The following is a 21,848-nucleotide window of genomic DNA, read 5'->3' as shown; positions in this document are numbered from 1 at the left end:
CAGAAGGAATGCCCAGCATCAGGCCCTCAAAGTTTTAATTCACTCAAGTGTATTCAATACCCTTATATTCAATAAAAACAATCCCACGTTTGCCTGGGATCATGGAAGGTAATAGCAGATAAAGGAATTTTCTCATTCCTGAAAGCTGAATCCATCAATTTGATTTCTTCTATGGACATTACACTTATTTCTGGCTTCGCCTGTTCTACATGAACCCTATCCCTGGGATTCTGCAGGAAGAAAGTTCAACTAATCTTGACAGAGTAACTCTAATAAAAATCTCCAGCAAGGCATTCTCTTCCAAATCCTGTCACACATTTGCAAAGAGGGAGCACACATATGATAAATTCAAGGAATGTCACTTCTTTTCCGTCTTAGGAGACCTTCATATAGTGCAATCAAAGCATATCCTCCAATTCCAAAAACTGAAATATTTTTTAACTTTTTTTTTTTGTATTAGCAGGATCAATCTTTACCTTTCAGATTTTATAAATTACCAAAGAACCAAAAAGAGACTGCCAGGGCTTGTAGTAAGACAACAAAAGGGTAGGCTGGCTTTCAGGACAACACCAGCCAACTCCGTGCCGTCTATGCTGGGACTGAAGGCATATTTTACCTGCGAACTTTAGATTCTTCCTGCTGGAGATCCCTGGGATGGAAGTGAAAAGTGAAAGTGAAAAGAAAATTCTGCTTGTTAGCATATAACCAAACAAAGCCAATTTTAAATGTATTTGCTTATGGTCATCAGCATCTCAGGCAATGAGTGACAAGTTGTTTAAATACATCTGCTGATGGAGAAGAACAAGAATTAATTAGAATTACTATTTGGTGAACAAGCCCCAAATGCTCTTTGGCACCAGTCCTGCACGCCATCATTCCAGGAGTATTCCAGAGCTACATTACTTGGTAAACTCCTGTCAGATAGGGAATGCAAGTACAGCACAATGCAACAAGCTGCTGTAGCTGTGTGTGCATACCTCTTAACCACAGGAGTAATGGAGACAATAAAACAGTGCCCTGTTTATAGAAGAAAATGGCTTGAGTATGTTTATCCTAGCTACCCCAGCTAGTCCTGCTGAATTTTAAGAATATATTGCAACACCTTTTTTCCTGGAACATAATTGCTCTACTTAGAGCTAGGAGAGAAATCTTTTTTCCTGTTTTTTTGATCAGGAAAAGAAAATTAATTCCTTCATTAATCAAAAATAATTCCTCAACACAGGAAAAGACACAACATTCACTACCTTATTCAGAAAGGCTCAGAATCACCACATTCACCTCAGTACAATGGATACAAACCAAATACCATTATTCTCCTATTTAGCTAGCACCTATCCTAATCCAGGGGTCAAATACTATGTTTTGGCTCTCCTTCTGCTCCACCCTTAGTCCTTGTGCCCAAAAATTACACCCTCAAACTCAGAAAGTTTGACTAAGGCTGGTACTTTCCTGCAAAAAGTCCTGGGTTTGATAAACACTCTTTGTTATATAAAAAGTTCTCTCTTATGACACATCAAGCCCTAATTACATCACTTAAGATCAGTAGCATGCTGAATGGACTAAAAAAATTTTTTTTCTAGGGATTTTTAGGGACTTAAAGGAGTTTTGTGAATGGTGGCACTAAGCACTCATACATAAGTTCCAAGCCCATTGCTCAGAAAGCAAGCTGCCTGGGAACATGACAAAGTCGTAGCAAACCGTACTGAGTTCTCTCTCTCCTCCATGCCTGCCCATCAACTGCAGCATAGCGTGGGATCCTGACAGCAGGAGGTTCCCACTATGGGCCCTTGGCTTCAGCTCTCTGTTGGGCCTGGGACTGCTCTTCTCAGGACTCCTGATGCGCCCTGAAGAAGCAAGATTCCAGGCATTCATCTGGGGCTCTGGGAGTCACTTACTTCATTCCTTCTGAGGAAATGGCTGGAAGTTTGCCCTCTAAATCTCATTTGTGGACTGCATTCCCTCTGAAGGTTTTATCAGCTTGCTCATTTCAAACAGATTTTTACAGAGGGTTGAGAGGCTGGAATGGATGAAAGGACTGGATCAATACCTTTGCCTATCCCAGGATAAGGAAGATTCTCAGCCACAACTCACTCTTCATGAAGTTCACATGAAAGTTCTTTTTCAAGATGCAAAAACATGCAGGCCACTTTCTGCTTCCTTCCATCTCATCATCCTGATCCTAGAGTTAACATGAATTATCCTCTGCTTGTCTAGCAAAGTGTGAGTGGTCACCTTTTTTTGTTTATGAGTATCTGAGAGCTAACAGAAAAGACTAAAAAGCTCCCAGAACTGCAGAATTCATCAAACCAAACTACACTGACACTTACAATAATCAGTACTGTAAGAAGAAACATAATTTCAATTATATACAGTTCTTAGGGAAAAAGATAGAAAGAGAGAAAGTTAAGAATGCTCAGATCACAGGAGGATTGTAAAAAAAACCCCAAAAAACTAGTAGACCAACCTTGGCAAAAAAGCCAAATGGGCATGAACTGGCCACGAACAAGTTTAATTTGGAAATCAGAAGCAGATTTCTAAACAGCAGAGGAGTGAGGCTCTTGAATGGCTTCCCAGCAGGAAAAGAAAGAGCAAAAGCCATTTCATTTTGAGGCAGAGATTGATAAATTTACTAAGGGAATCCCACAAGACAGTTTTCTGCACTTACAGAAAGCCCTATTCTATGATTTAGAAGATCTCTTCAGTCCTGTATACCTCATCTCTGATTGAGTCAAGGCAGGAAAAAGTAACAGTAAAATAAAGAGATGTGATGCAGTAGAACCAAAATAGTATCAGGTCAGTTAGTAAAAGGGTAAATGTAAGGGGATTTTTGGAGCAGAATTTATTCACTTCTTGGGACTTCAGTATTTTCAGATAAAATTTTGGATCACAGGAGAAGACTGAATTAGAACTGAAGTTCTGTATATCTATGACCACTTGCAAAGAACAGCATGGATGTGAAATCTTCCATCTATCTTGCAATTGTTATACTAGACCATGAGAAATTATTTTCACAGACCTACATCCAGAAGTTACAGCTGTCAAAGTAACCATAAAAGGGTGAAGAGAATCTTAGAATATTAAGAAGAACCTTAGTTAAACAAAAAAGCTGAGGGAGGGCATCCTGCTCCTATACTCTGTGCTGTTGAGACCTCACGTGGAATACTTTGCACAGATGTGGCATCCTCAGTACAGTAGAGAAGCGAACCTGTTAGAGGGAGTCAAGAGGAGGGCCATAAAATTGATCCAAGGGATTAAACACCTCCCCTATGAGGACAGGCTGAGAAAGCTGAGAATTGAGGCTGTTCAGTCTAGAGAAGAGAAGGCACTGAGCAGACCTGAGAGTGGTCTTTCAGCATCTAAAGGGGGGCTGTAAGAAACAAAGGGGCAAACTCTTTAGCAGGGTTTGTTGTGACAGGACAAGGGGCAATGGCTTCAAACTAAAAGAGACATTTTAATTGGGTGTAAAGAAAAAGGATTTGTTTGTTTACAGAAAGAGTGGTGAGGCACTGGAACAGCCCGCCCAGAGAGGTGGCAGATGCGCTCCAAGACAATCAACAGTCAGACTGCATTGGGCTCTGAGTGCCCTGATCCAGCTCATGCAGGGGAGTTGGACCAGATAGCCTTCAAGGATCCCTTCTAATTCAAACAGTTGTTTAAGTCATAGTTGTGAAACATGCAGATGGGTATAGAAATGATTATCTGTCTTATTCCAGACTTGCCTAAAATTTTATTGGAAGGAAGGCTCCGAAACTATTAAAGAAAGACAGCAAGAAGAGATCTTTACACATTCTATTTCTATATTGAAAAACACAGGATATTATAACTCTATTCTACACATGGAAGAAAAGGCAGAGTACATAAAGCTGCAAAAGCCTGAAAAATATAGTATTGTAACATAAGAATTCACGTGTGAACTCCCCCACAGCACATCAAACATGAGGTATTCATTGATTCCCACAAATGGAGTCAGAGTTGATCTATAAGCTGCAGCTCTGTATTACACATTTCAGTTTTATGCATTTAAGCCAGACAAACATTCCCAAGGGATTGAAAGAACCCGCTACAGTAAGTTGTGGTTCTATTTTGGATCATATCACAGCATAACAAATCACAGTTTCAGACACTGGGATAAGGGGCTCAATAAACCAAGTAGCATGATAACTTCATGTATATCCCTTCCACACATATAGCCATGAGTAGAATCAAATCCACATAAGGCCTTCCAAACTGTACAACTTTAAAGCAGCCATCAGTCTCATAATGTCATATATACATATAGAATTATTAATACAATTGTATATCCTTATATTGACACTTTACCACACACTGTCTTGTAGCAGTAGCTATCTAGCCCTGTCCATACATACCAAAACTGTTTATCTGATCTGATCTCTCATATTTGAGGAAGCAGAAAAACCATAATGTTTTTTAGGGTTTTTGTTTTGTTTTGTTTTTTGTTTTGTTTGTTTGGGGGTTTTTTGTTTTTGTTTTTTGTTTTTAATGCAGAAAGTTATTCTGGTACTTTTGGTTTGTTCCAGTGGTTTTTCTATTGTGGCTCTCACACAAAGCAATCCTCACAAAATCAGCATCACTAGAACTACTGGGTAACTCAGTAGTTCCCTATGACTACAAGAAATTTGAGTGCTGAGAATGATGCACTGGTCCATTGCTGGTCTAGCATTTTTAAGTCAGAGTGGTTTCTAAATTAAGTCTTTACAAAAATCAATAACTTTAAGGCTGGATTGGAAACTCGGTTATGATGCAAAGTATCCCATACCAGAGTTCCATCCTGGTGACCTTTGATTCTTAGAGAATTAAAGGTTACAACATAACAAATGCATTCCACAGCAACCTGCACATATCGGCAAACCTTACTGAAGTAGAGAAAGTCTTCTGTAAAAGTGAATTAAGTGAATTAATAACACTGAATAAAGACGAGAGGCAAGACTTTAAAGACAGTTCAAATATTGCTGAGGTACAAGCAGCTACATTTTCGCAAAGACTTTTGCACATCAGGTGCGTGATCACTTCTGTCATTTGGTTGCCTTCTCAAGCTGACAAGGAACTGAAGCTGAAAAGGAACTCTGAGCTATTTGGACTGTCTGGGCCTTGGGACACAAAGATCAAAGTGGGAAGCAGGAGCTCAAGTCTTCAAATCCTAGCAGTCACACTTCTTGTTCTGTCTATATTTACTGTTGTGCTATAAGTTAAAGCCCTGCAGAAGTTGCCTTCTTTCCATCTGACTAAGGTGTCTTTAAAGCATGAATGACACAGACAAAAAGAACCTGGCTGTAGTACATTTTCATTTTTTCATCTTAATCTCACCTATAAGGAATGCACAAGTCAATCACCTTAAGCAGGACACTGCATAGATAGCAAAAGCATATTACTGACTGAAACCTAACATCACTAGAACCTCTTGTTTGGGGGTATTTTCTTAAGAGGAAAAATGATTGAAATAAGTAAACCTCTGAACAGCTTCCAACCCAAATGCTATACAATATTAGGTGATGAAAGACCAGTTAGGAAAATGAACAAAAAAAAAGGGGATGTTGGAATTCCCTAGCCATTTCACTCTATAACCTGAGTACAGCGTAATTAAAAAATAAACAGCACAAAGAACAAAAAACAGCTTTCATTAAAAAAAAAAAATATATGCTTTTACAACCAAGAACTCTTTAGACAGAAATATTTTTCCTCCCCCTATGGACCTGCCCTCCCCCCCCCCCCCGACAGAGAGTATAATTAAAGGGCAATTAAATTCAAGGGGAAAAAGAAAGGGAACAAGATATATACACACATGAAAATATGTGTTGTGTAATGTTTTCAAACAGTATCTTCTTTAATACAACATCCTGCCAAAAGTTTAGTCTGTGCTAAAGTTATTACACACCCTTCTAGTTACCAGCACAGCCTTTGTGCCTCTGTCACTTATAGTTCTTTCATCCCACATTCAGCCCGAAAGAAAACTATTACAGTTCACACTCTCTGATTTCTAGATGATCTAAATGCAAAAGCCCACGTGCAACTTTCCAAAGGGTCTCTGTATATAATTAAAGAATACAGAGCCTAAAAGTTCAAGATTTGTGTAATGCAAGCAGAGTACTGAAAAACCGTGTAAGATTACTGAATGATTCAGAGGGCTTGTAATATAATACAGTATGCCCTTCCACCAGGTCCCTAGCCTGAATCCATTCTTTATAACAAACAACAGTCATTCCCACTTGATAGCTACTCCACTGAAATCAATTGATCAAGACTTTCCTAATAACTGAGCCAGTTTGCCATGGTGTTATTTGTCCCTTGAAACAAACAGATCACAAGGACCTCTGTTGGCATAACCTAAATGGATTACAGAGGAAGCCATCAGAACTGACTGATCAAATCCTTGCTGCTAATCTGACAATGTAGAGAAATTAAAAAACAAAAGTTGATCAGAAAGATTTCAAACTTCAGTTTCGATCTTCTGTTGACCAAATCACAAAGCTGAAGAGCAGTACTGGAGAAGCCACAGTTCAAAACATCACTTTGTTCTGCAACTGAACAAAGGTATTGTAGCCTTCCAAGCTGTCAGTTTTGCACCTTTCAGCACAACTAAATCATTGGGTTTTTTTCCTCCTTAAAATGAAAATAATAAAAATCCAAATCATCAGTTAAGCCATCAAGACTTCTTGAATTAATCCTTCTTCTTACTGGGATCCACACTTAACAGGTCAATACAGATGCCAAAAGATAATTATCCACAGCTCACAGTGTACCCTTCTGTTAAGAAAATCCAGATTCCTGCTTTCTAACAGATACAAATTGGACAATTTCATTTACTCACTGTTTATTTTACTAACGTATCAAATTGCCGGAAACATTTTGTTTACCTAGCAGTGGATAAAATTCATACTTTTGAATGTTTTCTTCCTAAATAAATTAATAAATAATCCCAATTTTGATGCAAGAGCCGAAGCTTTTATTTGGTTTGGTTCTGTTTCAACTACAATAAAAACTGTTAGGAAAAAAAAATTAAGAAAGGAAAAAATACTCTGACAAATCTCCCCTGCATCACTGTGTCTTGTACCCAAAAATGTATGATAATACACACACTGCTGTCAAAGGCAGAAGCTGGCAATGCAAGAGTGAAGCACCAGTGTATGCGTGCACATACATGGAAACACACATGCATAGTATTTATAAAATTGCTGCTGTAAGGGATTTGGAGTTTATTTTTTTAATTAAATGAAAATGATAACATGGGAGCTTTTCATCTGGCATGAGCTTAGGTTTTATCAGCTGCTGAAAAAAATTCTTTTGGAAAATGAAATTGTAGTGTTTCTTCACGTACTTTCTGTGGATTTCAGAATAAACAGAGCCTATATGATGATGCCACCTAACAGATATAAATAAAGTTACAGGCTATGACACATTTATAGAGACTGCAGAGCTGGACACATGGTCTGGGCAGTATAACCACAGAATGCCCTATTATTGTTTCAACTCCAGCACAAATGAGAAGCACTAGGAAGGGCAGTTGTAAAGACTGCCTTTAGCCTCCCTGCTGCACATCGATATTGCATTATATGCCACATGGTACAAAGGACAATTCATTAATTGCTGATCCTTCTGCCCATCTACATTTCAGCACTTCCTCTTTAAATCAGTTTAAAACCTCCAAAAGAATCATTTGACAAGAAGATAAGCTGCAGTTCCCAAGAGTCAAACAGACCTTCCACTGAAGACACTGAAAAGGACAGCATATGCTAAGTAACAGCATTGCCAGCTGCCACTTTGTCTTTTCTTCTCATATGGAACCTTTACAATCCACGGCCTTTTTAAATTATCTGATTATTAAAAAAAAGGAAGGAGGATCTTAGCAGGGCCTTTTTTTTTTTTTTTTTTTTTTTTTGTCCCTAGAGGTCTAGAAATTCACAACTCTTTTCCCTACTTCATGCTGCAAAACACATCAACTTGATTCATACTTTTACTAAGTGCTCAGAAGATTATTTCATGGCTTTCAGGGCGTAGCAAAGAGGGAAAAAAAAGGATTTTGCCATTGCTTTGATTTACTGGTTGGCAAGGTCAGTACACTATTTAAATGTGATTATTTAATGATATATTAGGTCACTACCATGTTTTTGCAAGCATAATTAAATTGGTAGAGGGACTAAAAGTTTTTGAAAGCTTTCTTGTTCACTGTATTTGACATTTAAGAAATAATCTCTCAATAATGAATTGTTATGATTTAACCTAGCAGGCAGCTAAACATCACACAGCCATTCATTCAGCTCCCCTTTCCAAGTGGGATTTTGGGAGAGAATCAACTACACAATTGCTTACCACTCTCTGACTGATGCCCAGCCAGTTCCCAAGCAGCAGCCACCCCTCTATCCCAGCCAAATTTCCCCAGTTTCATTGTTCAGAATGATATCACATGGTATGGGACATTCCTTTTGCCACTCAGGGTATCTGTCCAGGCTGTATTCCTCCCTATCTTCCTGGCTGGCAGGGTGGCACTAGAAGCAAAAAAGTCCTTGACTTAATATAAACACTGTTCAACAACTAAAACATCAATGTGTTATCAACATTGTTTTTCTCCTAAATCCAAAGCATAGCAGGCATCATTAAGAAAATTATCCCTATCTAAACTGAAACCATCATACAGATTGAGATTGAAGAAGAATTTTGACGGGTCTGGTTAAAAAAAGAACTTTGGAACTACTGAGAGGAAAAAGAAAAAGGCAAATCAAAGGAAAAGCTGAGCTGAGTCGTTAATAGTTTCAGATATAAGATGATAGCCATACAAATGTGAAGATGGAAATTAATTCCTTAGGAAAAGCTCACACTCATGAGCATCACAGATCTCATGGAGTCTGAAAGTCTAAAGGAAGACAGAATCATACTTTGAGAAAGGATTTCACAATAAGTGTCTTTAATGAGACTACGACAATGTGCTCAATGCTGAGTTAACAAGAACATGAAAATCAGCAAAACAATGACCAAAACTAGTAATACTAGAAAATGAACTGTCAGCATTTGTTGACTAATCATGAGTCTTGCACTGGCTAGACTAACTCAGCACTGTTACTGTCAACGTAAGCAAGTAGTAGACAAACACTCCAATGGCAGACAGAACTCATAGCACTGCCAACATCACAACAATCTACTGCTGGGTAAGAAGAGCAGTCTCTACCAATAAATAAATAAATAAATAAATTATTAAAGGAATCTGTTTCTTCAATTTGGCATAGATACACGTGGATTTTCACCACATTTTAAATCTTACAAATACATGTCAAATTAAGCTAATATTTGGAAGGCTCTAGAGGAGTTAATCGTATGACCCCAGCACCACCCTCTGACAGACTTACAAACAGTATTCTCAGGTGCTATGCAATAAGGTTACTTCCAAAGTAATACCCCCTCCTTATTTCCATGGAAACTACACCAAATACAAAGGGGACAATAACATTGCTTGACAAAGCAAATTCTCAGCTAAAAATGCTATTTTTCAACAGTCACCACCATTAGCTTTGCAGCACCAACAAGAACCTGCATGCCACTTGTAAACATCTACACCAGTGGAAGTGACCCACTGTCACTGTCGATGCTGCTGAAATGCACCACTCACTGCCTCACTGGGCTCACATCCACTGTTTGGTCTCCAGAAACGTGCAGCAAGCACCAATGAATATCAGTAGGTGCAATTTTTTCTGCATGGAGGAGTTCAACAACACCTTTGCTTCACAAACAATTCCATGTCAGACACTATTCTGTCAGACTGCCCCTCTGCTGCCAGCTGTCACAGAAACAAAACATAATGGCACATTGGTGGGAAGATCCAAGGTCTCTGTCATACCACCAACACCCACCTCTGACATTGTGGGCCAACAGAACAATACATGAGATATTACTTTTGTAGCAGACCTTGCAACACAAAGAAAAGCGCTCAGAAGCAAAATAAAATACATCCTGAAGTGAATTTCCAAAGAGTACAGTAAAAATGGAATAGGACCAGTCGCATCAAACTGTCTATTCTGTGTATAAAATACACACTGCAACTGGAAATAATAGGCCAGCAGAAAAACTATACTTTAGAATGGCAATCAGTTCAAGCACAGTACCAAACAGACCACGATGAACAACAGAGGGGAGATGCAGCTGATAAGACCTCAGCTGAACATCAATGACTGTGGGGGTAACTTGCTTTCAATGAATAAAAAAAGCCTCCTACCAAGAGAAGCATCTGCTAGTGTCTAACGTTTCTCAGAGTGCCTGACAGCTCTATCGGTATTCCCAGTAACCTTGCTCCACTGCCAACGGGTGTGTCACGTCCTTCACAGTGGGAGGGGTACTGCTGACTAATCCCATCAAGTAGCCCTCTTGAAGGAATGCAAAAAAGAAAAGGTTCTTCAGTACTTCAGTCAGACATCTCACTAGTTCCTGGAGATGTGCTGAAAGACACAAATCTTTCCCTTGATCCAGTAAATGATTTCAAAGGGCCATTCATACCTGCAGTGAACAATGAAGAATATAATGATTCTTTTTTTCCCGTGTGAGCTACTAATATCACAAGGGTACTGTGATATTAGTATCATTGCCTAAAAATAACTGCTTAACAGCCTTTGCAGATGAGGAAATTGACTTTCTTCACTCACTCCACTGATTCAGTTGATGTAGTAGCAGTCTAAACTCTTCAATGAGGTTTAAAGACTGGGAGTCTGAATGACTGGAATCCATGTGGTCATTTCAGTTCCTTTAATCTGCTTTGTTCAGCATGCCTCATATTAAGAACTTGAACCTGTAAATCTTTCCACTCCTCTGCAAGTGATTGTTAAGTAACAGGAATAAAGCCAGACAGAAACATCTTGTGCCTTGAGCGACGACCAAAGCCCCTGGTCATAACAGAAATGCCAAGTTCAAGTAGATGTTGCACAACTCAGGAACTTGATAGCTCCGGTCCTTCTCTATTCATAGTAGAACTGCACTGGTTAAAACAATATCTGAATTCATTTTAAAGCCTTTTTTAAGGAAACCCAAATTCCTGTTCCAGAGAGCAGCAGAGCATTATTATACTAACATCTGTGTGCACATGCAAGTATCATACACACAGATAAGGACAGTCTGTTACTGTATTCTCTAACTCTTCTCTATACAGAGCAAGAATACAGTGCAATTATCCCTGTCCTTGTAGCAGTACTGAGATATCTATGAAAAAGGCTGTACAGATGTTTCTACCTTCCCCAAACTACCTGGCACTAGAAAGTTTAGTGAGCAGGGTTTAAAAGTCTTCATGTTCAGCTTACAGATCTCTAACCACTGCAGTGCATTTGTGCCAAATACAGAAGATGTTTCTACATTAGATGATTAGTTCATAGAATCAGAGAATCACAACCCTCCACTAAATCATGTCCCTGAGCACCACATCCAAATGGTTTTTGAACACACCCAGGGATGGTGACTCAACCACCTTCCTGGGCAGCCCATTCCAGTGCCTAACAACCCTTTCTGTAAAGAAGTTTGTCCTGATATCCAACCTAAACTTACCCTGGCACAACTTGATGCCATCTCCCCTTGTCCTGTCACCTGTCACCAGTGAAAAGAGATCAACCCTGCTGTTGCTGTAAGCACCTTTCAAATATTGAAAGAGAGCAATAAGGTCTCCCCTCAGCCTCCTTTTCCCCAGTCTAAACAGCCCAGGTTCCTTCAGTCACTCCTTGTAGGGCATTATTCTCCAAGCCATTCACAAGCCTTGTTGCCCTCCTTAGTCTACAGCTTGATTAACACCAAGTTCTTCATTATTACCCACACCATCATTGAAGCAACATGTAAGTCAAGAGATTCTATGCTTTTCCTCTCTTTCTTTAAGTAAGCTGACCCCTCAGCACCTTCCACAAAAGGAAACAGGAATATAATCAGGCTCTAATTTTTAATTAGAATCTGAGTGGATCATCAGAACTTACATTTTTCTTTGTAAGTCAAATAATCACTTTACAAACAGGCAAAACATAAGCTCTTAACAAAATTAAAAAATCCGACTGCTCTGACGGGATGTTACACACTGTCGTTCTGTCCATATGTGAACAATTTCTGTTTTAATTGTTTAAAACATCTTCTCTCTCCTCGATTTTTCGCCGGCCTCTACCAGCTCCACGGCTGCACAGGGAGGACCGTGCCAGACGCAGCAGCACCGCCCTCTGCCCAGCGCAGAGGAAATTGCATGTAATGTCTCTGCTCTTCAGAGCTGCCAATGGATTTAGCTAAACTCAAACATACATATGCAGCAGTTGTTCAGTAGTACTTTTGCATGAAGGTTTCCACTGATAACATGGTTTTAAAGACGATTCTTATTCCTGCCAAACCCACCTGACTGCATTTTAAAGCTGTTCAGGACGAGATTTGCTTTTACTCTGGAAAAGTAAATGACAAATCAAACAACTCTTTTTTTTTTTTTTTCTCTTTAAATCTCCCTGTTTAGTCATGTCCACGAAAAAAGCCAATTACAACTCTTAGAAACTTTCAGCCTCCACCTCTATACAAACACTTGCTGGTTTCCCCATCCAGCTCCCGCAGCGTGGCGTCTATGCAAAAAGAGAGTTTCAAAACAGGAGCACAAAAGCTGACAAACACTGAACGATTTTTTACACTTTTATTTTGCCTCCATGTTTTCCCAGCTGCTCAGCTTAGAAGACAAGGTGAAAAAAAGAAAAAGAAAAAAAAAAAAAAAGAGAGAGAGAGAGAAAAAAAAACCTAAAGAAGCGGCCTGCAAAAAGCATTACAAACCAAGAGACTGGAAAACTACAGCCCGAGGTGGAGGATGTGCCTTTCGTTTAGACTTACCAATTTCATCCAGCCGCGTATTTTCCTACTCGCTTTTTACAGCGGCTGAGCTCAGTGCTCAGGAACGTCCATCCCGCGGCAGGCGCTGCGCCGCACTCTCTCCCCCGCGCTGGATGCTGCCGAGTGAGCGGGGCTGAAGCTGTGCGAGCGCTTCTCCGGCCCCAACCGAGGAACTGCTTCCCATTCCCAGCCCAGTTCCAGCGCCGGGACTCTGGGAGGCAGGGCCGGCCCCTGCTACCGTGCTGCACTTTCTTAAAGGGACAAGCTCCGGCCTGGCAGGCACGGCTCAGCCTTCAGTCAAGGCTTTCGGGTGTTGCGATTTGGTTGTGGTTCAGAGGGTTATTTCTCTACACAACTCCGCAACGCGGTTGGGCGTTCCCAGTCCCCAGAGTTGCAGAGGCTGTGTGTGTTTCTGCAGCTCGTGGGGAGCCCCGTGGGATGCAGTGCCTCCCTGCGACCCCACAGCTCTGCGCTGAGTGCCCCTGCACTGCTATTGGCAATGCCTTCTAGCAGCACAGATCGTTTGGATTGTACGGTGAGGATATGACTTAACTAAGTAAAAAGCCTTAATTTCCCATTTTTGTGTGTGTTTTTCTTTTCTCAGTCTTTTTTTTTCTTTTTTCTCTATCTTTAGATAGCTTAAACCAGCCTTTTTTCTTCTGACTTCACTTTCAACTCTGTCTTATATTAATAGCTGGATGAATACGGGGGAGCTGTCTGCCTCGTGTGTCTTGCTGTCTGCAGGGGGAGAAATCACATTTCCCTGTTACACAGTAACTCCGAGTTTCAGAGATAGTAACACCATCTGCAAAATCTCTCTCTCTCTCTCTCTTTGTAATTCATGGCAATAGATGGTTTGCTCTCTGTGAGCATGAGTCGTTTTTCATTACAATAACTGAACTCTCATGATGACAACACAAATCAACACATATCACAAAGCAAAGTCATATATATACAAATGTATGTATATATAAAAGCACAAGCAGAGAAAGCAAGTTACACAGGAAAAATATCACCTTCAGATCAGCAGGCCAAACCAAACAATGTGGAGACAAATCAGCACTGTCTTCCCTTTTCTGTCCTGACATACACCAATGCACAACAGTCACAGGATGGGTGCTTGCTGCTATCAACCCAATGTGATTTCTTTCCATTTCTTTGATTCTACGGTGAAAGGAAGTGGGTAAAAAACAGAGAATCCAGCCCTTTCAATACTAATGCTCCTTCACAAACAGGCCCAGCAGGTATCCTCTCACTGTAGGTACATATACATACTATGATGTAAGTAAACTAGTCAGCCAGGCTACCAAATTATAATTTTCAGTATTAATAACTTTATATAAAACCGTGGGGACCCATCAGTGTTCTTCTGACATGAGATATACTATGCTCTTGCGTTTGTCAACGTAGAACCCAGGAAAGATTTATATGATTTACATGTACAAATCAGATGAAATCTTACGATTGTCAGAGCCCCCTTCCATTCATATGTTTCTACTGGTCTATTAATCTTCAATTTCCACTCAATCTCTGCCTGCTACTTCTTTCATCTTATCCTCCAAGTCCCTGCTCTTTTACTCCCTCTCTCCCTCTTTTGCATGACACAGGTTTTTACCTTTCCCCTTCCCTTGCTGGCCCTTCTTGAGTGGCTTGATACCCCCCCTTTTGCCCTCTATTCCCTCAGCTTCTCATTGGAAAAAGAGAGTTGAGAGAGGCAGAAATAATTAACTATTTCCATCTCCCACTTTCCCAATATCCTCCACTTCCAGTGGACAAGGATATGGAGCCATAGTCTGTATCCAGCATGCAGCAGCAGGCCAAGATAGAAAGGTTAGGTAGGCTCATATTACCAAAACAATTTCCCTCACCTTAGCACACTCTATCGTGACACAGCATAACCAATATAAATGGCCTTTGTCTTGCTCATTAGTTAAAAGTTAACAAAACTAACTCATTTTAAGGCAAAGCTCATCAACCAGCTGACGTCTCAGCTAAAGTTCATCTGATATGTTCAAAATAGGCAGAGCCTGTCTACAGGAAGGCAGAGTGAGGCACTGCAGCAGATGTGGATCTGAAAGGCAAAGACCAATGATGGAAAGAAAATGGGTCTTGTGGGAAACTAAAGTGGTGCTCCATCACTCTGCAAACACAAAACAAGAATGTGCAAAACACCAGAATGTGCCCAGCAGGAAACAGGCTTGTGTCATTGGGCCAGAATGATCAAATCACTATAAATATGAAGATAAATTAAGAGTATCTGCTCTTCCTTACATATGTTGTTCCTTAGAGTTCTTACAAATCCTTGTGAAAGCCATCCCCCCTCTCACTGCAGCATCTGGATGTTCCATTGACAGAGCATTGTCTAACGATTACAGCACAACTCCTGGTTTCTATTACTGGTTGAAGGAGAAATGTGTGGTATATTAAACAAAATAAAGACACAGCATTCAAAATTTGCTGCACGCTTCGATATTTAGTCAGTAGTACATTAAACTAGATAAATCACTGATTCTTTCTGTGAATATTTCCCCAACAACAGAAAAGTACATTAGATTGTGTGCTCTATAATTCAATGTTTGTATTAATAACAGCCTGGGATGAAAGATACCAGAGAAGTCAGCTTTTTATTAGTACATATTGAACTGCTGATACATCCCTGCAAAGTGTTGCAGTTCGCAAAAATGTTTGGTTCTGCAGAGTAATCCTCTTCCATAAGAGCTGACCTTTAATAGAAACTATCTTGTTGCGTTCGGCTTATAGGACACAACAAAACCAGAAGCTACAAGAAAAAGTGATGTTTCTCTTTCTGAACAGCACACAGCATAAGGTCTACATCTCAGGACTGCACAAATATACTTAAACAGGCAGCTCCTTGAGAATTTAGGAATAAGACCATCAAAGAAAATACCTGCTTCTTTCTAAAAACATTTTTAGACTCTAACCACCAAGGTCAACCCCAAAACCTAATAAGCACCATGGGTGAAGTCTCTGATGCCAACTGACAACATCAAATTAAAAACTTCCCCATATTTTCTTTCTTTCTCATGTTTTTTTGTTTTTCCCTTATATGAAAGAAATCAGTCCCAAAATGCAGATATACATATCCTCAAAGTCACAACTAATTGCTACAAAACAGAAGAAGCAAATGTGTCAAATATTTAGACGTATTTAAACAAAGTCCTTTTAGGGTCCTACAAGGAGCGAATGGACAAGAGAAAAGGGAAGTACAAACCAAAATTGGTTATGTGCTTTCCAAAAGCAGATTTCTTATACAATGAAGAAGCAAAAGCTTCTGTGAGATGCTGCTCTGCCTCTGAAGATTCAAACTGTTTGTTTGATCCATTGTCAAAAGGACACGGGTATATTAATCTAAAAACAAAAGTGCCCATTGTGAGCAGAGACCAAGTGCCAGGCTGCCTGCTTCGTCTGACAATGGGTTTAAACACCATGGCTCTGTGAGCTAGGCAGCCTTCCATGCCTGACACCACCACTCAGTGCAGATACAGAGTCAAAGTCTTTTGCTTTGCCACTACAGGCTAAAGAATTAGCAAGACTTTCATACCCTCTGTATAGAAGTTGTTTCAATGTGTTTCTCAGTCTCTGAAATATCACACAATAATTAGAGCATCTCCTCACTGTACCATGCAAAGCAATATTACTACTATGTGGGGTTTTTGTTTGTATGTTGGTTTTGGTTCTCTGTGTGCGTTTTTTTTGTTTGTTTGTTTGCTTTTGGGGGAAGTATTTCAGCCAGCTTTTACTTTGGTTGACTTCATGTTAGCACAAAACCAGAGTGAAAAAGTAATGGCTATCTTCAAACTGCCTGTTTCTCTGTGGTCCTACAACTGATCAAGGTACATTAAGACTCTGTTACCAACTTAGAACAACCTTGAGGTTTTGTAAATGACAATAAGCTACTCATGGGTCTTGAAACAGCTCTTTAGCAGACAGAAAGCTTCAGCTAAACATCCTTTTCCTTTACAATACTGGTGACGGAGCTATTACATCACTCCTATTCCACCTAGAAAAGTCACTTCTTTCAAAAGTCCATTCAAGGTTGCCAATTCTGTGTGCTTTTGAGACATTTGTAACATATCAGTGGAGAAAAGCAACTGGAACAAGTCCTGGCTCCATGATGCCAAGCAGGGGACATTCGTTTACTGTGTATTCATTGCAGAAGAGCTAAGCTCTGATTATTCAGTATTCTCTAAAGTTTACATGCAAACTAATTGGAAGCACTGATCCCTTAGTAAGAAGCTGAAATCAATTAGGAAGCCAGCTGACCATATTTCAGCAATTAATTGCAAATGGCATTTGGTTTCAATATTTTATGGCCAACCTCATTATTCTGGCCTTTGAGGCTCTGGGTGTTTATTTTCCTGTACTGCACCAATATTAACCCACACTCATTTTCCTGGACATAACTTCCATCACAGAGAATCTGCCCTAATCTGTGACACACACTTTCCTGGAGAACACTTGGCTGTCTTTACAGGAATTCCTGTATATTTAGGAGTCCTGGAATTGGGACAAAGTTTTAAGGAAATGTGGCTCCTTACTTTTATGTAAAAGATGCTGAATTGCTCTCTTGGAAATCTGCTTGACAGTAATGGGTGAAGGCTAGGAAGAAGAAAGCTGTAAGCCATTTTTGTTGAATTTGTCAAGACAGTGCAATTCAGTGGGAATGCAGAGCACCCATGGTCTACTGGAGTGCTGAGAGGTACACATGTGATTACCAGCATGACCGAGAGTTCATCTGGAAGCAAAAAATACACAGTTTTCTATGTGAAGTGGTTGACTGAGACATAAAGAGGGGCACACCCAGATTCTGCAATATTTAATTCCATCATTGGCAGCCTGAGTCAGAAGAATATTGGTGTATGCCAAGAAAGCAGCACATATTTAAGTAGGTACTGATCCTGATTATTTTTAAGAGTTATGTATGCAAACCCCAAGTAATTTTTTGTTCCTGAATCCTTGCACATGCCAGAAAAGAAGCTGATCACCTCGAGAAATGTAGCTAATCTCATGAAATTGTTTTTCCAAAAGAGTACAAAGATGTAAAGTGCTAATGTTTAAAAATTATATCAGATAAACATATTTTTCTTCAATGCATATTCATACACAGCTAGGAAATTGAAGCTGTGAGCAAAAGGTTATACTTTGTTGTAGCTAAAAGAATGTGAAGTTTAGCAAATGTAATTTTCATGTATCAGCTAGCTGTACAGTCATCTGGGTTCTCCTTACTTAAGATACCAACAAGAATCACATCTCTGAAGACAACTGTTGGAGAGTTATCACTCGATTTGACAGAAATATGATTGAGTTTGAGCTCTGGCAACTGATTCACCAGTCTTTATACTTCATATAAATAATTTACATCCACAAAAAATGTACACCACCTTAATTCAACAGCACTTTGCACTTTCATTGCACTCATGTAAATAGTGCTGCAGATTGTGAGGACTGAGATCTAGCTCACATGACTTCACAATATTTGTTGTACAGTGGAAATATCATAGAAAAAAAGTTTTCATGCTTTTTAAAATTTTTTTAATTCATTTTTTATTTTTTTTACTCTGTGATTGCTACAAGCTCTATGAGAGAAATAGAAAGCACACTTAAAATGATGAAGTGTTAAGTGCAATTAGACTTCATGCACAAGCTCTCCTCATGAATGCACAAGCTCTCCTTAACAGACTGAAGCCCTGAAGGATTCTAAATTACACAGAGGAGGAAACACTAAGTTTTCCTTGAATTGGTGGCCATTCTGGAAGAATAAAGGACTGAGTATGGAAGGAAAAAGAAAAACTAGAGCGTAAAATCAAGAACATTACTAGATTATCATTTCCTATGTGCTTCCGGTTTAGATTATTAATGTGGTCAAATGCAAATTATCAAGCTGACCTTCAAACTGGATGACAACAGCTGTACTAAAACTTGTAGCAAAGCTTGGATACAATTCTGTTCTATTTTGTTTAAATGGTGACTGGGTGGAAAGAACAAGAGTAGGAGCTTACAATTTCAAAGCCACTAGGAGTTATGTTTCTTCTGAACACACCTGGATTATCAGTAATTAGGCACAGTAAAGCCCTTTTTGCTGTAACCTTGCTCTGTGTTGAAGAACACCTCACAGCAGGTGGAATATTCCTTTTGCCTTGTGAACGTAGGTAACATCATGAAAGCTTAAGAAAATAAAAAGTGATAACTAAAATCCGGTTCCTAAGATTTTTAGGATTTCCTCATGAAAATCAGAACTAACCTGAATGATATGCATGGTTTCTGATTTGCTCTTCTCTCAATATTAAGTTCTCTGTATTCAAGGACCTCATCATGTAGGAAAAAACCACCTTCAGACAATTTAGTAGAGCTGATGTGACAGTAGAGATAGCTTTCTGGAGAAGCAACTACACATAAAGAGTTCCTTTTAGCTTTCTAATTTCCTAGTATTCTTTATAATATTCTAGTATTTCTGTAGTTTTTAAAAGAAATTACAGAAGAAATCTGTACCAAGTTCTTGTGTGGCCTCTGTTAACTTCAGTGAAAGCTGATCTTCCAGTATTTTGATTAAATCACTTTGAAACCAGAGGGATTCTAAGCACATTCATGACACTAAGTATAAGAAGATGTAGGCAGTGGGTACTACTCATGCATGTAGAGGCAAGAAAGAACTTAAATGCTTCTTTGCTGAAGCACTCAATGGTACTTGCAGCATACTACATAATCCAATCCAGAGCAAGTATTTCACATGTACCATTACATCTGCAACAACTACATCTACACTATGGAAAAATTGTTGATTGGTTGCTCTACCCATTAATTTTAAGTATGTGGAAATGATCATAGGTTATCAATGTTAGAGGGAAAAAAAATGTGCCGAGTGTGATTAGCGTATACAAAATGGGTTTCAGCTGATACAGAACAATTGGCTCTGAATTCTTTGTATCAGCTGCTCTAGAGAAATAACTTCCAGGAGTTAGGGCCAGATCTATTGTGAATCATTTACTTCTATCAGTCAGCCAATTTACTTGTTATTAGGTTGTTTTCGGTTGTTGCTTCTTATGTTTGTTTGTTTGCTTCATTTTAATTAAAGACAAATTATTGTGCTCCAGGACATCCCACAAACACTGCTGTACTGCCATTTTAGGAAATATCATTAAAGCAACATTGTCCTAATTTTCTTCCAATGACGTTTAACTAAGCTGTTTTAAGATAAACATTATTAAAATAGTCAGTTCTTCTATGAGTGCATTAAGATTATTCATAGAAACGGTAGTCTTTTGGGGATAATAGAAACACAGGGTCTTGTTTTCACTTGATTAACCCCATTTTCCATTGAAATAGCAAAGTCAGTTTTAACACAAACCTATCGACATTGGGTAAAGTCAGGTTTTGTTTATTTCTTTATTTACTAATTTATTTATTTACTTTTTGTGTAATTGGATATTAATGAAAGACGTCACATTAGAAACTCTAGGGACTGAAGGCTGATATTCAAACTCAAATTATAAATAGCACTTGAAGTCATTCTATCCAAACTCCAGAAACTTCAATCTTTGCCACAGTTCCTCACTTTTGCCCTGGAATAACTTATTTTAAGAGGATGTAAGACAGCATAACCCAAATAGTATTTGGCCCCAGTACGAGTGCCACTTGTGACCGCAGTTACTGAACTGTGACTCAGTCATGAGGGGAAAAAACAGAATCTCAGAGTAGCTGAGGTTGAAAGAGACCTCTGCCATTATCTATTTCAATATGCCAGTTCAAAGGGGCCATGAGAGCAGGTTGCTTAGAACACAATACAGCTGGATTTTGAGAATCTCCATGCATGAAGCCTCCACAACCTCTCTGGGCAAACCATCCCTATATTTGATCAGCCTCACAGTAAGAAGTGTTGCTACTGTTGTTTTTGTTTTGGTTTTGTTTGCTTTAATGTTTGAATACAGGGATTTCCTGTATTTCAGTTAATTCGTTAACTCCTGTCCTGTCTCCAGGCTACATTGAGAAGCATCTGGTTACATTTTTGCTTCCTCTCCATCAGCTATTTATACACCTCGAGTCTTTTCTTCTCCAGGCTAAACAGTCCTATCTTTCTCAGTCTCTCCTCGCATGTCAATTGTTCCATCCTCTTAATCACTTTGTGACCCTTTATTGGACTCTCTCTAGTATGTCCATCGCTCTCTCGTATTGTGGAGCCCAGAATCGGTTGCAACACTTCCGATTTGTCCCATCGAGGCTGAAGAAGGAAAGGATCACCTCCTTTGACTTGCTGACATTGCTTTTCCTAATCCAGTCCTGTTGGCATCTACCACAAAGACACATTTCAAACTCATGTTCAACTTGTTGCCCATCCGGACTCCAGATTTTTTTCCACAGAGCTGTTTTCCAGCTGAACAGACTTATTTTATATTGGTGCATGATGTTATTCCTCCCCAGGAGAACGACATGGCATTTCCCTTTGATGAATTTCATGAGATACTTGTTGAGGTGGCTCTGAACAGAAGTATCTGATTTAAAAATCACTCATCCCAATTTCATGATGTCTGCAAACTTGCTGAGGGTGTGCTTGGTCTTATCATCTAGGTCATTAACAAAGTTGTTAAGAAGTTTTGGACCCTAGCACTCACCCAAGGATATACTATAAATATGGCCTTCATTTGATCTTTTCGCTATGAACCACAACATTTTGAGCCCAGTAGCTCAGGCTGTTATAAAGCAACCACACTGTCCAATTATCTAGCCCACACTGCTTCGATTTCTCAACAAGGATACTAGAGGGAGGTATCAAAAGTGCTATACAGTCAAGACAAACAGCATCTATTTCTCTCTCCCATCTATAAAACCAGTTTTCTCATTACAGAGGCCGTTAGAATGGTTAGGCATAATTTCTACTAACAAATCCATGCTCACTACCTCCATTCACCTTCTTGTCCTTCATATGTTTGGAAATAGTTTCTAGGAACATTTGATTCACTCACCTTCTCAGGGACTAAGATGAGGCTGTGTACTCTGTAGTGCTCAGT

The 21,848-nt window shown here is 39.4% G+C and overlaps 1 protein-coding gene across 5 annotated transcripts in view; it reads right to left on the bottom strand.

Annotated features, from left to right (window-relative positions):
- DAAM2 (dishevelled associated activator of morphogenesis 2) overlaps positions 1–21,848 on the bottom strand; it is a 189,276-nt gene that overhangs the window by 150,143 nt on the left and 17,285 nt on the right. For 3 of the 5 annotated variants that reach the window (XM_052683160.1, XM_052683149.1, XM_052683189.1), the window contains exon 1: positions 12,826–13,037. The exons of the other annotated variants lie outside the window; for them this stretch is intronic. The gene's annotated coding sequence lies outside the window, so the exon portion shown is untranslated. Of the gene's footprint in view, positions 1–12,825; positions 13,038–21,848 lie in introns of those variants that run through there. 5 annotated transcript variants of the gene reach the window in all.

This window comes from Tympanuchus pallidicinctus, unplaced genomic scaffold (assembly GCF_026119805.1).
Source record: "Tympanuchus pallidicinctus isolate F22 unplaced genomic scaffold, pur_lepc_1.0 scaffold1, whole genome shotgun sequence".
Lineage (NCBI taxonomy): Eukaryota > Metazoa > Chordata > Aves > Galliformes > Phasianidae > Tympanuchus > Tympanuchus pallidicinctus.
Note: the sequence above shows the minus strand (reverse complement) of the source record. Positions and strands in the feature narration are given on the sequence as shown.